The sequence below is a fragment of the Cannabis sativa genome, chromosome 5 (genome assembly GCF_029168945.1).
Source record: "Cannabis sativa cultivar Pink pepper isolate KNU-18-1 chromosome 5, ASM2916894v1, whole genome shotgun sequence".
Lineage (NCBI taxonomy): Eukaryota > Viridiplantae > Streptophyta > Magnoliopsida > Rosales > Cannabaceae > Cannabis > Cannabis sativa.
This window is the reverse complement of record NC_083605.1, coordinates 50,569,938-50,586,248: the sequence shown is the minus strand read 5'-3', so window position 1 is coordinate 50,586,248 and position 16,311 is coordinate 50,569,938.

The following is a 16,311-nucleotide window of genomic DNA, read 5'->3' as shown; positions in this document are numbered from 1 at the left end:
AGGGTTGATATGTACATTTGTCGGGAGACCTCTGACTCATGCTTGATCCACTTTTCTCTTACCCTTACCTACACCACCACGCACCCATGAGTCACAAAGACTCAACAAAAAAGCGAGAGAAAACAAAATACAAATTTCATTATCAAAGAAACCAGTAATATCAATAACAATTACATACTTAAAACATACATTAACATAAACATCACAACTTATTACAATTTTAATTATCAGTTATTTGTCTAATAAGACAAATTATTTATGATACCTAATAAAGTATCCATCAACCCTCGTTTCCAATGAGATAACTATTGTCACTAATGTTGTCTAATGAGGCAACCGATAAGTAAGAAATCTAACAGCAATTTTAGAATAGAGTTATAACTCTTTCATACTAACAGTAATTACCATATCTCAATTCATGTAATGCGGTACGATTGACTTTTTTTAACCTTAAATCCAAATTTAGGTGTGTAGGCTGACCTGAGTGTAATAATACTCGGCGATCTCGGGCCCTCAAACATGGATAGCTCCTAGGGTTAAAGAATTAAGATGAAATGGTGTTGGAATTTGGTGGTTTCTGTTGGGTTCTTCTTAAGTTGAAGAGAGAGAAAGAGAGACACAGAGAGAGAGTATGGTGAGGATGATGACAAAGTTAAGTTTTCTTAATTGTAAAGTACAAGAAATAAATCAATACCTATCTTAATAAATTAAAATATAATAAACCTTTATTGAACTTCAACTCAAAAACACTTAAATCACAAAAGTCAAAAATAAATAAACTTAGTGAAAGGACCATTCTACTCCTTTCTTAGTTACTAAGCTAATTCTAGGTTTAGGGGTAAATTTGTCATAACCAATTACTCTCAAACACCATGAGTAAAACAATAGCAACAATAACTCCTAGTTTAACTAACACCTAAACTCTTATAGTCATGACATCCTTGACAAACCAATCGAGTTCCAACGGTCGTCCAACCCAATATATTTTATTTCGAAAATGGTATATACAATATCCATATATATTAATAAAATTTCTATAATTAATAAGTTACACTTACTTAATCATTTTCTCGAAAGTCCCTAATTATCCCAAATTTAAATTTAGTAAGATATTAATCTTACTCTAGTTTCTACGTGACTACATATTTAATAAAATATGTCCAAATAAAAATAATTACATTTTCAAGATATTACAGGAAACATCATATATTTATTCAAGAAGTCAATAAAGAAAGACAGATTAAAATAATTAGAAATACACCTGGCACTTTTATCACTACATTAAAGATAGCTATTAAAATCCCCCATTATGATCAATAGAAGGTTAGGATCATTATAGAAGATCTTATGCAAAATCTCCCAAGTGAGGTGCTTATTATGGCTTACAGGAGACCCATAAAAATAGGTAAAGTGCCAAATATCATTACCATTAAGACAAATATTACAATATATATGATTAAGGGAGTAGTTTAAAATATTTACATTACTATCAGCCTTCTACAAAAGCAATAAACCCCCACCAAAATAAAGCCTAGGAACTTCGAACCCAAAATCAAAACCTAACGAAGTCTTGAACCTATTTAGAGAATGAGGCTTATGTGTAGTTTCCATCAAAAAAAAAAAGAACAGTAGGCCTATGCGACTTAACCAAAAGGGAAAGTCAATTGAATGCTCGAGGGTTCCCAAGACCTCGAGCATTCCAACTCATGAAACTTATTTATCCAAGTGAGTGTGCTTTGCATCACTCACCTGTTCAAACTCAGGAGTGGAAGACAAAGACTCAGAACCTCACAAGACCTTGCTCTCTTCAACATCGAACGGATGGAACCTCATGCATTAGCTTGGTACACTTGAACAAAAGGCCTTTTAACACCAGGAGCACAAGCAAAACCCTTCCCTTTAACTTGAGGATCAGGCTGAGGTATAACAATCTACAATATATCACTATCAGTAGTCATGTGGTCCAAAGCAAGGGAAGGCAAGGAATCACCAAGGGAATGAGCAACAAGCAACAACTCGGGATTATCAAAGTAAGGGTTTCCATTAAAAAGAATAGAATTAGCTGAATTAGAGACTAAGTGGGTAAAACCTTCATTAGTGTAAGGCCTAGATGAATTCAAGCTGAGAAATACTAACATTAGAAGCATTTAGGTTAATAGGAGTAGGAATCATAACGTCCTAGGACTCTAAGGGGCAACCAAAAAGGAGGCTAAAACCATGGTAGAATTTAGAAGAGGAGTCAAACCAAAGTACTGGTTCAAGAAAGGGTTCATCAATAAGTTACCATTGTTAAGGAAATTAGACAAATCCAAATCCGCAATGGTTATAGCAGGATGAGGATACTGGAAATCAAAAGGTTTCATAGAAGATTTCTCCTTCCCCCTAAGTAGGATATCATAAGGAGAAACATGAAGAGTAAGGGATTCATCATATTTTTAGAGGTAAGCTTGACAGTAACTTTTTGTGTAATTATGCTTGCCATAATAAAAATAAAAATCGGGAGTCTCTCATACTTAAGATCCAACCACTTAATGAATTCCCTAGAAATTTTTAGAAAATGAACATTAATACCCATCCTAATTGGCTTATTAACATCAAAGGAAACATATTCTCCAATGAGGCCCAATTCCCTCCTTAATCATGGTACTATCAACTTAAATGAAATCCCTCACACTCGTAGCAATAAGTTAGGCCAGGTCATAAGATTTGCAACGAAAAGGGATGCCATACACACGGATCAAGAATACAACATAATGTAAGGTATAAGGGGTAATTGGGAATGAACTACCACGAGCAACAAAGAAGGCAAGAGTTTGAGCAAAATGCCAAGGCTATCCATCAAGAATTCTTCTTTTATCACCCTCACATCCAAAACTAACCAAGAATTAACCATCTGAATGCTTAGAGACAGTCATGGGCAAACGGCACTGAGAAGATCAGATTTGAGGAAGGGTTTTCTCAAGTGAGAGATGACTAAAGTGTTTTATAGTGGAAAGTTACAGTCAGAGGTTGATTGTGACGCCTTAATCTATAGGGACGCCACGTGTGTGATTTTATAAAGTAGTTTAATACTAATAGAATAATTAATTATTAAGAACTGTGATAATATTAAAAACTTGACTAAAATGAAATACTGAAAACAAACATTATAACGACATAAAAAGCGTGTTTCGAGGATCCCTGGTATAAAAAGTTTTACTAAAGAAATATATATATATATATATATATATGATAACCCTTTATGCACAAAATCAAAATACACAGCAGATATAACCAGCCCAAAATAACTCCTGGAAACTCGACACATAGGTCGGAGAGGTCAACATGGACATTGCTAGAGAAGATAGTCACCTCATGGCAGCTCTAACTTTTCATTGCCCTTACCTGCACCACATAGCACCCGTGAGTCATAAGGACTCAGGAAAAAAGGCAATAATAATAAGCATAAATTTTATTCTTTGAATATTATCATTTATACACATTTAGAATCAAACCATCATGCATTATTGATAAGATGAAATCTTAATTACTACTGGCATCTTCCATGAATAAGCATCTGTATACAGATATCTGGTAATACAAAACTTGACAATTTTCATATCACTAAGGCCCGTATCTACACGTCGCCAGGAGGAAACCCTACAACAGTTTCTTTCTATGCCATAATCTAGCAATTTTCATATCACTGACGCCCGTATCTACACATCACCAGGAAGAAACCCTACAACAGTTTCTTTCTATGCCATAACCTGGCGATTTTCATATCACTGACGCCCGTATCTACACGTCGATAGGAGAAAATCCTATAATAGTTTTGTTCTATGCCATAAACTGGCAATTTTCATATCACAGATGCCTATATCTGCAAGTCGCCCGGAGGAAACCCTACAACGGTTTAATTCTATGCCATAACCTGGAAGTTTTCATATCACTGATGCTCGTATCTACACGTCGCCAGGAGGATCGCATCACCTAATTAGGTGAGTCCTTACCTATGCTTAGTACTCATATGTCACTAACGCCTGTATTTACTCGTTGCTAAGAGTATCACATCACCTAATCAGGTGAGCCCGTATATCATGTTCATAATATCATCACATCATGATTTCTTAACCAATCAATATTTTCATTATATAATAATATTAATCATATTTCGATCTTAATATTAATCAATTCATAACAATATTAATTATATTACAATACAGCGTACTATGCAGTACAATATACTTTTTCACCTCATGTTCCAGTTAAGATATGTTGGCTGACCTACTTGGAGTACGATTGATGATCCCAGGCCCTATGTCATAACAATAACAAACCATTAAGTGTTTATCCCAAAACACTACTTAATAGCTGCAAAGGACAATCTAAGGTTTCTTACCAAACACCGTAATTAAATTACACTAAAATAAAACTTATATTTTGGCTCTAAAATATACATTATATGGTACATCACGTTGCAAGCTTCAAAATAGTATATTGATACACGAGTGAAAAGTTATGGCAAAAATACAATTCCCGAGTTCTCGAGACTGCTCACAACTAGTTAACCGCTTCTACCAGAACCGATTGACTGGTTCCCAACCGGTTGACTGGTTGGTCAAGGGCAAAAAATATGATTTTCCAAGTTTATGCACTCACCAAAACGTTGTAGGAACCTGTCCAAACCACCCCAATCTTCATAGGGCACATATATACCATACATACTACCATACTTACGTAATATAAACTAAAATTAAGCCCTTAATTGGCAAAGACCACTAATTTTCGAACTTAAACTATAGAAAGTTCTAAACTTAGTTTCTAATCCAAAATTACCTCAAATCCAGCAAGAAAACATCAGAACTAGTTCCATGACTACCCGAGAACACTCCTAAAGGTCAAAACCTTCATAACTATTCTAATTCACAAAACCCGTATACAAAACTAATTGTTTTGAATTTAAAATAGAAGTACACCTTACTGTTAATGTAGATTTTCATCAACGAGATTTGAGCCTCAAGATTATGATTCAACACAGAAATAATAAAAATTATAGAAAAATAAAATATGAACACTCGGTTTTTACGTGATTTTGCAGTTAAAATTCTGCATAGTCCATGAGTCAATCTTATTCAAATTTCTGAGTATAGTTTTTTAGGGCCTCTTGTATAAGAGTTTTTTTTGTCCCCCCTTTTGATCTTATCTGCCACTATTTATAATTGCATAGTGGCAATTAATTACAAAGCAGACCAAAATACATTTACGGCTAGGGGTGTTCATTGGATCACATCCAATGTTTTTAGGCCTATCCAGATCCGATCCAATTATATATTGGATGTTAGATTTTACCATCTGATCCGATCCAATTAATTTCGTCATCCAATCGATCGAACATCCATTGGATGTTGGATTGGATCAATTCTATCCATTGGATGTATTTCATATATATTCATTTGTTTAATTTGGGTTTATCTAATATTTTAAACCTAGTATTTTTTGGATCGGATCAGATCCATCCAATATTTAAGATCCAGTATGTATTGGATTGGACTGGATCCATCCAATCCAAGAAAAAAAAAAGTAAAACTTTAATGTTAATTTTCATATATACATATAGATTTGACGTATAACAAAATAAAATCTAATTACTCATCCAAACTAAATGAAAATACTAATTAGTTCGATTGGATGTTAGATGTATTGGATTTTTAGACACCCCATCCACCATCTGATCCGATCCGATCCAATTGGATATTTAAAAATAACATCCAATCCGATCCGATCACAATTGGATATCCAATGTTTGGCGGTCGGTTGTAATTGGATCGGTCGGTTCTCATTGGATTGGATTGATTTATGCACACCCCTATTTACGCCTATTATCCTTAAAATTGTGGGATTTGATTACAAATCAAGCCAAGTAAATGAGGTTTTTACACAGGTATGAATATCCCACCTTTATTGGGCCGAGATGAGCGCATCATTAAAGATATACGGTAAGTCGTATCTCATAGGAATGCCTCACCGAGGAGGGAGCCAAGATCATTTTGATAGTGAGTAGCAGTAATTTTAGCTTCTCGAGACTAATATTCTCTTAACCCTGATGGTTATACTCTCTAGGGTCGAGAAGATCTTCCTCGCATGCAAAACATCTTTTAGCGAGATAAACCCTTTGTTGTCTATTATCTTGGCTCGCCATACTATCTATACTCAGTTTGTATATCGCATAATATACACTAAGTATTTTTAGTGTTGTCACTTTCTCTTTCATGCAGCAAGGTTGAGGCCTCGCCATGAGCGTATGCACTCACATGATTTCTCGTCAATACATAAATTAGCAATTCGTATGTTTCTGTCTCACAGAAGGCTATTCAGCCAGCCGAGTTATAAACCTACCCTGCGAATTATATTTCCAATGAGTTGTTCCATGCTAAGCGTACTTGTCGTCTGTGTGTTTGAGTTCTTCCCAACTCAACACATGTCCTTCTCTGATGTGCTTACCGAACTTCGGGTATAACAATTGGCCCTTAAAAAGTTCTTTTTAATTAAAAAGAGCTTTTTAATGATTACCAAGGGTATTTTCATCACGCTCCTCTATTTTTGAAAAGACGCATTCCCTCTGATTTTGGTGATTGTGCGGTTTTGAGGTACATCAGAATTAAATAACCATCTTTTCCAATTCCACTTTGAATCACATCCATTGGATCAAATCTTTTTTGAAATCATTATCATGAGTATAAAATAAGGAAACGGAACCACCTTTGCACCATTTTAGAAAGTTTGAGAAATACCCTTAAACTTCTTCGTTAAGGATCACCATTAAACCCGTCTGAAGATTTGCATGCCATCCTTGTCTTTGACCTTTTTCCTACGAGTTTCCTCTGAGTTCATTTTTTCAAGGCGATCCTTGCTTCGTTCGAAGGTTTGCAGACAGATTTCCCAGGCGTTGCCCCAAGCCCTAACTTCAAACAATAAGTTATTTTCTTCTTCCTCAGGTTTATTACATAGTGTGGATCAGTTGCTTGATTCGTTTGTATCATTATCATCTCATCTGGTTTTGGTAGTTTTTTAGGGTTAAAACTGTTTATACTAGGGTTCAGGCAATATGTAGGTTGTTTTAAGATCTCCAACTCATTACCTTCTGGTTTGATAAAATTCTCTCCAGGGATTGGGACTGCTTTTTGCTGGTAGCAATGTCCCACTCTGGTTCAGGAGTTTATCATCCAGAAGCTTTAGAGTTTGAGTTTCCTACAGAGTTGGCCATCCTATATAAAAACAAGCCCTCAAAACCCACCTCCAAATTAGAGCTAAACGATGCTAGGGCTAGGGAACACACAGTGAGAACCCAACAGGGAGAAATTTCTAGTCGCCACAGGCGCTTCTTACAAGAAATATCCAAAGGCAGACGCCGGTTCTTGCGAGAAGCAGCCTGGCCAGAACCACCCAGCGTGTCCTGTATTCCTATTGCAAAGCCTTTGTTTTTACCCAACGTCATAATTTTTTTTTTGAACCACGTGATTTGGATTTTGAGATTATGCCTCCCAAACCACGTACGTCCAAAACTCCTCATGATCCCAACATCACCTTCGAGACCGAGTTAATAGAATCAAAGGTGCGATCTATCTCAAGCTACACAGCGACATGCTGAAGACATGTGGAATTACACTTGGGCAATCATGTCAGGTTAGGTCAGTACGAGAGGGTGAATTCAGTTGCTACCCCCTGCACGCTACCCACGAACCAGTGGATAGACTAGTACTAGTGGTTCAACTAGTATGGGCGCTTGGAGCCTTGAGCATATTTGTGCAGGGGCCATCCTCCCTCTTCGGGACTACTTCAAGGATTATATAAATCATATCAGGGTTGCCCCATTCCAGCTGAATCCCATCTCTTACAGGATTCTTGCTAGTTTCAAAGTCTTGTAGAAAATTATGAATTGGGATTGTCCCACGCCTGTAGAGATTGAGTATCTTTACTTAGTTAAAGTCGTTCCAAGCACATTTTGCAAACTTTGTAAGTGATTGTTTTCTTCTTTCTTATTTACATCGGTCTTCCTTTTTTAAGTACTTCACTTCTTTTAACAGCTCTTCTGACGAGACCTACCCCTACCCCTGAGATGGTTAGTAGGCACAGGTGCTTGATGACTCTCCCTTACGGTCTTCGATCATAGAAATTCCTTTTAAACGAAGTAAACTTGCGATCGGTGGGCCTTCTCGATGACAAAGTATACACATGCAATTACATGATTCCCAAGTATACTTCTTGGCAGCAAATAATTGTTCCACCCAAAGACCAGGCCTGGGCTCGCATGGCCCAAGCACAATATCTTCAAAGCACTGCCCTTCGGGAATCCGGTGAAGGAGCATCCCGAGGTAATCAATGTGGCTGGTCACCTACCGTAATTAGGGCTGAGCGTAATACATTAGTTACCTTCCAAGACTCCCATCTTTATTTTTATACTTGGAATTCCATTCTCGTGGACCGCATTGCTTATAAGTTTGACAGTTGGTACCTTAGATTCCATGTCCAGATCAATTGTCATGAGTCATTTTATGGTATAGCCGAGCAATATGGTACCATGGAAGGTAGGGCAGGTCACATAGATGCGAGCTAGATTTAGAACCAATCGAGCCTTTTGATATATTCAAAATTACATGCTGTAGGGATTTTAGCGAATATTATGGTCCTTCTACCCCTCATCTAGTGATAGCTCACCTTCTAGTGATTTTTGTAAATCCCTTAGGTGGAAATTTATACTCCTCCCCTTTTTAATCATCTTTTATAATGATTGTAACACCTCGTCTCATTTTCTAGGCATGGGTTACGAAGACATCTTGGACCGTAAAGGGAAGAAAAGGTCATCCAACCCTAGAGTCCCCATTGCCGCCGAGGTGGTTCCTCCCAAGAAGCGAAGGAAAACCACCACTCAAAAGAAGAAGTTACCGACCGAGCCTATTGATCTCGAGGTTTTGGACAACGAGATTCAAGAGCAAGTTCCTCCTCCAATTATTCCTCATGCCAATTCCCCTCATCTCGAGGTTTATATATAGATTGCATCACAATATATAAACCTTTCCCCAATCTAGCTAAGTATGCCTTTCTGTCATTGCTTAAGAAGGTAATTTTTTCTCAAAATTTAAACGGTCTCCTTATACACTATATTTGCTACCCAGTCAATTATAAAAGCACTCTTCATCATTACCGCATCACCATATATAATCTAGGTAATCTTCTTTACATAAGTGATACCTCTACTCTCCCTAACATTCTTTTATACGTGACTCTGGTAACGTCCCCGCATCAAGCCTCCATTTGGCCCTTATAGTCACAGAATGATGGTTCTTATACACGTGTGCATCACTTTAGCTGCTTCTTGGACTGACGACTTGCCCTAGAGACCAATCCAAGCATTTCTAACATGCTTTGCTCTAACTCGCACGCTTTTTTTCGAAAAACTCCCCAAATGAAATCACTCACGTCAGGAACACTTAGCCATGGAGTTTCTTTATGATGGAATACCAAAACATGATGCTTCTTGCTAATATAGGTGGTCTTAAGCAATTTATTCAAGTTCTCAACAACTATGTAGTCTCACGCCTACATAATCTCAAAATCATCATATATGACCTTCCCTCAAGCAATGTGGGATTGTACAGCTACTAGTATTTTCCTTGCAGATTGCGGGGTTCTAACTGTTGCAATTTAACTCAGGTCCCCTTTAAACTCATTTTCTTCTTTATTATAACTAGATAAACTCACAAAAAAAATTATCGCCTTCAATTCACCTAGAATTCTGGGCAATACTCATAAATTGTCCCACCCTTACTATACTAAATTACTTCTAGACAAAAAATTATTTTCTGTGAATCAATTAAATGGATGTCTTCATTGGTTACTCATGTCCTATATTCCACATAGGAATACCAGCGAATTTAACTCATATTGTCATTTCCCTAACCGGTCTACCCCGTCGATAAGTTACCACTAACTAATATACATGCACAGTCCATTCAGATCTTTTGATATCCCCTCACTGAGTGTACAATGTTTAATATCGATATCAATTGAAATAGTAACTATAATATTGCCCATAAAATTCTAACTTGAGTTGGCCGAAAAGCTGATACCCGGGTCCCCTTGAATCATTACTGGCACTTAGGCATGACCCGTACACTTTTCTTCTTTAATATCAGTCTTTCTTAAATGTAGGCATGTTCTTTTTAGATGATTCACTACCCAACAATAACAAGATCTGGATCTACATTAACCCAAATGGTGCCTTTTTGCATCTTGAACACTCAGAACAAGGTCGCCATTTCTTGTTCTCACCTTGACCACTATCGTGGTCAACTTGGAGCCTTTTGCTCTGTCCCATAGTCGGTGGGTTATTTAGTTCTTGCTTCTTGATCTGCTCATAAGTTGGGTTCATATATTTCACCACATCTAATGGTACAATAAGAAGTGTCGGTAATACAAGAATAGACATAAGACGAGTATGTTGTTCTCTCAGATCTCGGATCTATTTCCCCTTGTTGTCTAATCATATTCTGGATAGCAGAATTTACATGTTTCCAGTATTACAGCAATAAAGGATTCTTTTCCTTACCGTTTGCCCGGAGCCCAGGTAGCTCGCTAATCAGGCAATTCAATTGCCCTTACTGTACAACTTGTCACACATTTAATCCATATATTCCAAACACTTAAAACTCAAACAGGTATCAATATCAATATGCGTATACCATACACATATTCTTATTATAGATAATCAGTATGCTACTTCTTCCTATCATACACTATAATTATCTAAGCAAATAAGGTAATAGCAAATAACATAAATACTTATTATACCATGAGTCGACCTGTCTTCGCAGTAAATGTACATATTCAACCAGTCTTCAAGACCTTTAAAACCATGGCTGCTCTGATACCATGTTGTAACGCCTTAATTTATAGGGACTCCACGTGTGTGATTATATAAAATATGTTAATACTAATAGAATAATTAATTCTTAAAAATTGTGATAATATTAAAAAAAAATTGACTAAAATAAAACATTAAAAATGCATATTACAACGGCATAAAAAACGTATTTCGGGGATCCCTGTTATAAAAATTTTAACTGAAGAAATATATACGAGAACTATTTAAACACAAACTCAAAATAAATAGTAGATACAGCCAACCAAAAACAACTCCTGGAAACTCAGCAGGCAGGTCGGTGAGGTTAATAAGTACATTGTTCGAGAAGGTAGTCACATCATGGCAGTTTTAACTTTTTCTTGCCCTTACTTGCACCACATAGCACCCGTGAGTCCAAGGACTGAACAAGAAAAGAAATAATAATAATCACATAGTTTACTATTTGAATATTATCATTCATACACAATAAGAATCAAACCATCACGCATTGTTCATAAGATAAAATCTAAATCACTACTGGCATCTGCCTTGAATAAGCATCAGTATACATATTTCTGGTAATACAAAACAATTATACCAATAATAGGAATCATTCATTTAATAATATAAAATATATATATTACCTCATAAAATAACCATCTTCATTACATCACATTGCCTAATCAGGTAGTCAATGCTTTAGTTTGATAATCTTATATTGCATTACCTAATCAGGCAGGCACATAGCCTGGCACCCACATATCACATAATTGTATCACCTAATCAGGTGATCCCGTACCTACACTCGGTACACATATGCCAATGATGCCCGTATCTACACTCGGTATATCGCCAAGATAAAACCCTACATTAGTTTCAATCTATGCCATAACCTGACAATTTTCATATTACTAATGTCGAAATCTACACGTCACTAGAAGGAAATCCTACAATGGTTTCATTCTATGTCATAACTTGATAATTTTCATATCACTGATGCTCGTGTCTACATGTCCCCAGGAGAAAACCCTACAACAGTTTCATTCTATGCCATAACTTAGCAATTTTCATATCATTGACACTTGTATCTACACGTCACCATGAGAAAACCCTACAACGGTTTCATTCTATGCCATAATATAGCATTTTTCATATCAATGAGGCATGTATCTACACATCACCAGGAGGAAACCATACAAAGGTTACATTCTATGCCATAACTTGGAAATTTTCATATCACTGATGCCCGTATCTATACGTCGCCAGGAGGATCGCATCACCTAATCAGGTGAGCCCGTACCTATGCTCAATACTCATATGTCACTGATGCTCGTATCTACACGTTGCTAGGAGTATCACATCACCTAATCAGGTGAGCCTGTATATCACATTCATAATATCGTCACATTATCGTTGCATAACCAATCAATCTTTTCATTATATAACAATATTAATCATATTTCGATATCAATATTAATCAATTAATAACAATATTAATTGTATTACAATACAACGTACTATGCAGTACAATATACTTTTATTGCCTCAAGTTCTGGTTCAGGTATTTGGCCAACCTACTAAGCATAGGATTGAAAATTACGGGCCCTATGTCATAATAATACTAAACCAATAAGTGTTTATCCCAAAATACTACTTAATAGTTGCAAAGGATAATGTAGGGATTCCTAGAAAATCTGGTAGTTCAAATACACTAAAATAAAACTTATAGTTTGGGTCTAAAACATATATCATATGGTAGAGCTCGTTGCAAGCTTCAAAACGGTATATAAAACGTCTAAAATGGACACCCGAGTGCAAAGTTATGGTAAAAATACAATTCCCATGTTTTCGAGACTGCCCAGAACTAGTTAACCGCTTCTACAAGAATCGATTGACCGATTCCCAATTGGTTGACCGGTTGGTTAGGTACAAAAAATATGATTTTCCAAGTTTACTCACTCACCGAAATGCTATTGGAACCTGTCCAAACCACCCTAAACTTCATAAGGTACATGTATACCATACATATTGCCATGCTTACGTAATAAAAACTAAAAGCAAGCCCTTAATTGGCAAACGTTACTAATGTTTGGACTTAAGCTATTAAAAGATCAAAACTCAATTTCTAATCCAAAATTAACTCAAATCTAGCAAGAAAATATCATAACTAGTCCCATGACTACCCGAGAACAATTCTATAAGGTCAGAACCTTCATAACTATTCTTATTCGCAAAATCCCTATATGAAACTAATTATTTTAAACTTAAAATAGAATTAAATCGTACCTTAACCTTTCTCGCTCTAAGAATTTGTTATCTCGCTACTACTAGAGCCTAGATCGCTAGATTTTTAGTTGAAGATCAAAGAAAATGAATATAAGGAGAGGGTTTCGTCAAAGGGAGAGGACGAGGGCTCGTCTGTTTAGTTTACTGATATAAACTTATAATGTTTTATATCTATAATAATATATTAATAATATTATTATAATTAGCCAGTAAGAAATCTATACTTTTTAGGTGCTAAGTCAAATCCCACATACTCCTAATTACCTCAATACCTATATTATCAACTTATAATAGTATTCCCATCAATTCTATCAATTAAACCCGTTATGACATTTTTAGTCCTCGATCGAGTCTCCAAGGTCGCTAAACCTAAAAATATTTTTATTCCACATATAGCTCATATTACATTCATACATGCTATATAAATCTCTGTAACTTATAAATTACGCTTATTTACTCACTTATAGCGAATTTAAAATTTATGTTGAACTAAATTTATAGGATCATAATTCCACTTATTACCAAATTAACCCAAATATAATTGTAAATCATAATTTCTTACTATTAAGCTTATTGGGATATTACATTGATACTGGTAAAGATATCATCAGTTATATCATAAAAGATTAACCAACTAACAACAACACGATATAGAATAAAACCCAAAGCTAGACACGCCTGAAGTGAATAACAATTAAACTTAGTTCTTGCTTTATGTTGAAAAAATAACAGACCTTTTGGAATACCTCTTCACATACCTCTAGCCATACTTCCTCCCTAGGATAGTTTGGTCTTATGATGATTTCGATCTCCCAAGCACCATCATCACCAACTCTTTGACTCGCTGCCAATTTTTTGAAAGAAAATGAATCTTCGTATGGCTTCCTAATTTGATAGTTGTAAGAGATCGAGACAGAGAAGAACTGAGAAGAACAAATGTGTGGGCAAGAGAATAGAGGAAGAAGAAAATAGTAATTAATACGATTTGAGTTGGTATCAGAAGAAGGGTTTTCGAAATAGTAATAGTTAGAGAAATTAAAGCAACAATTAATGCTAATAAGAATGTAATTAAGACAATAACCATGAGGGTTATGATACCGAAAGCCACCACCACACGGCAGAGGTGGGTGGACGAAAGACCCAATTTGGATACTGGAGTGGGAACTGTAAACACACATCTTATATTATATATTAACTAAAAACTTACTTCACACCGCCCGGTCTTTTACTGTAATTATAATTTTTTTTGTTAATATTTTTATTGAATTATTGATATAATATTTTTAGGAAAATTATGGCTAAAATACTTCAGAAAGTAAATCATTTTTTCTAGATTTGCAATAAAGAATATAAGAAATTAATCTAATACTATCGTTTAAATAATTAGTATCTTAAAAATACTTATTTGGAAATTCTTTCAAGAAAATTGATAAACCACACAATAACAACAATTAGGGGTTTTTTTATTTTTACACTTCAAAATAGTTTTTTTTTTTTTTTTTTTTTGCATTTTACAGAATTCTACATAGAAATCTCTATTGCAACTAGCGCTGCAACCTAAATCGCAACAAAAATCGTATAGAAACTCCTATTGCAACTAGCGCTGCAACCACTTTAGAAACCCAAACCGTAAATTTGAAAAAAAAATAAAAAAAAGAGTATATGTGGTAATTCCCCCTATTATTATTATTATTATTATTATTATTATTATTATTATTATTATTATTATTATTATTATTATTATTATTATTATTATTATTATTATTAGGCTAATTAGGATTTTTACCCCTAAACTTTAATATGTACCAAATCATGTCCCCTGAACTTTTCTGGCCGTTAAAAATTCCCCCTGAACTATTGAGATTGTTAGATTTAAGGACTTTTGTCTAATTTCATTCAATTTTATAATTTCAGTGATTGTTTATGTATTAGACGATGCTCCCCAGACTTTGATATCTACCAAATCATGTCCCTTGAACTTCGACATGTACTAAATCATGCCCCTGAACTTTCATCCATGTTATATTTTTTTACTAAAATTGGACAAAAGTCCTTAAATCCAACAATCTCAATAGTTCAAGGGGCATTTTTAACGACATTAAAATTTCAAGGGGCATAATTGTTGGGTTTTGTGCCCTAAATAAAATTCTTTACAATCTAATTGGTTATCAATATAAGAAATTTGAAGTGATATATGTTTGCATGAATTTTACATGCTAATGGTTTAATATGTTTATTACATTTACACACAAAATCAGTTAAGTCCAGATCATATGTTTATTCACAATTATAGTATCGTCAACACAGTAGAATATGATTGTGATTATATGAGTCAAAAGACTAAGTCCCTGTTTCATCAGTATTTTGGATTTACACTGATGTGATAATCAGCGATGATGTGTACTTACACTTGGAGTAAGTGTTATGTTCTTTCCAGGACATTGGTAAAGTATACTAGTTTCGAATGTATGGAGTATACATTGGACTGGACCGATATTGCAACTTAGTTAAGATATTATAAACTTACCGTCATATCTTTCCAAGTCAATATCAGTAGTTGATCTTAAGATTAAAATAATCTAAATCTTGATATGCTTAGGCTCAACTCAGGAGTGCTATTCATGTTCTTTGATTTATTAGTTAAGCTTACTTTTGGGTCAGGGTGATACGTATATTTTGGGAACATGATAGTGTGATTGAGTGGGAGTGCTGAACATAAATATGGAATCTATAGCTTCTACTGGTGTATAGAAGTCAAGTGATGATTCCCTTCGAGCTTAGCTAAATAGAAGTAAATGGATGAGCTCTTGTTTAAGTGATTAATTCTTAGATCACTAAACTGTTGGGTTTTATGCCCTAAATAAAACTCATTTCAATATAATCAGATTTACTTATTAATATATATCAGAAATAACATTTAATGTTGCATGGTTCACATGACTTATTTCATGATTATATGTACATAATGTATAAATTCATCTGAAACCATTTTCACATACTTGATCCTGTTTATTGTGCCGTCAACACATTGGAAAGTAAACATGACTATGTGAATAAAGTTTCCTAGATTTATCAGACACAGGGTTTTACTGATATGATAATCTACAACAGAGTTTACTTGTATTTGGAGAAATACTATGTTC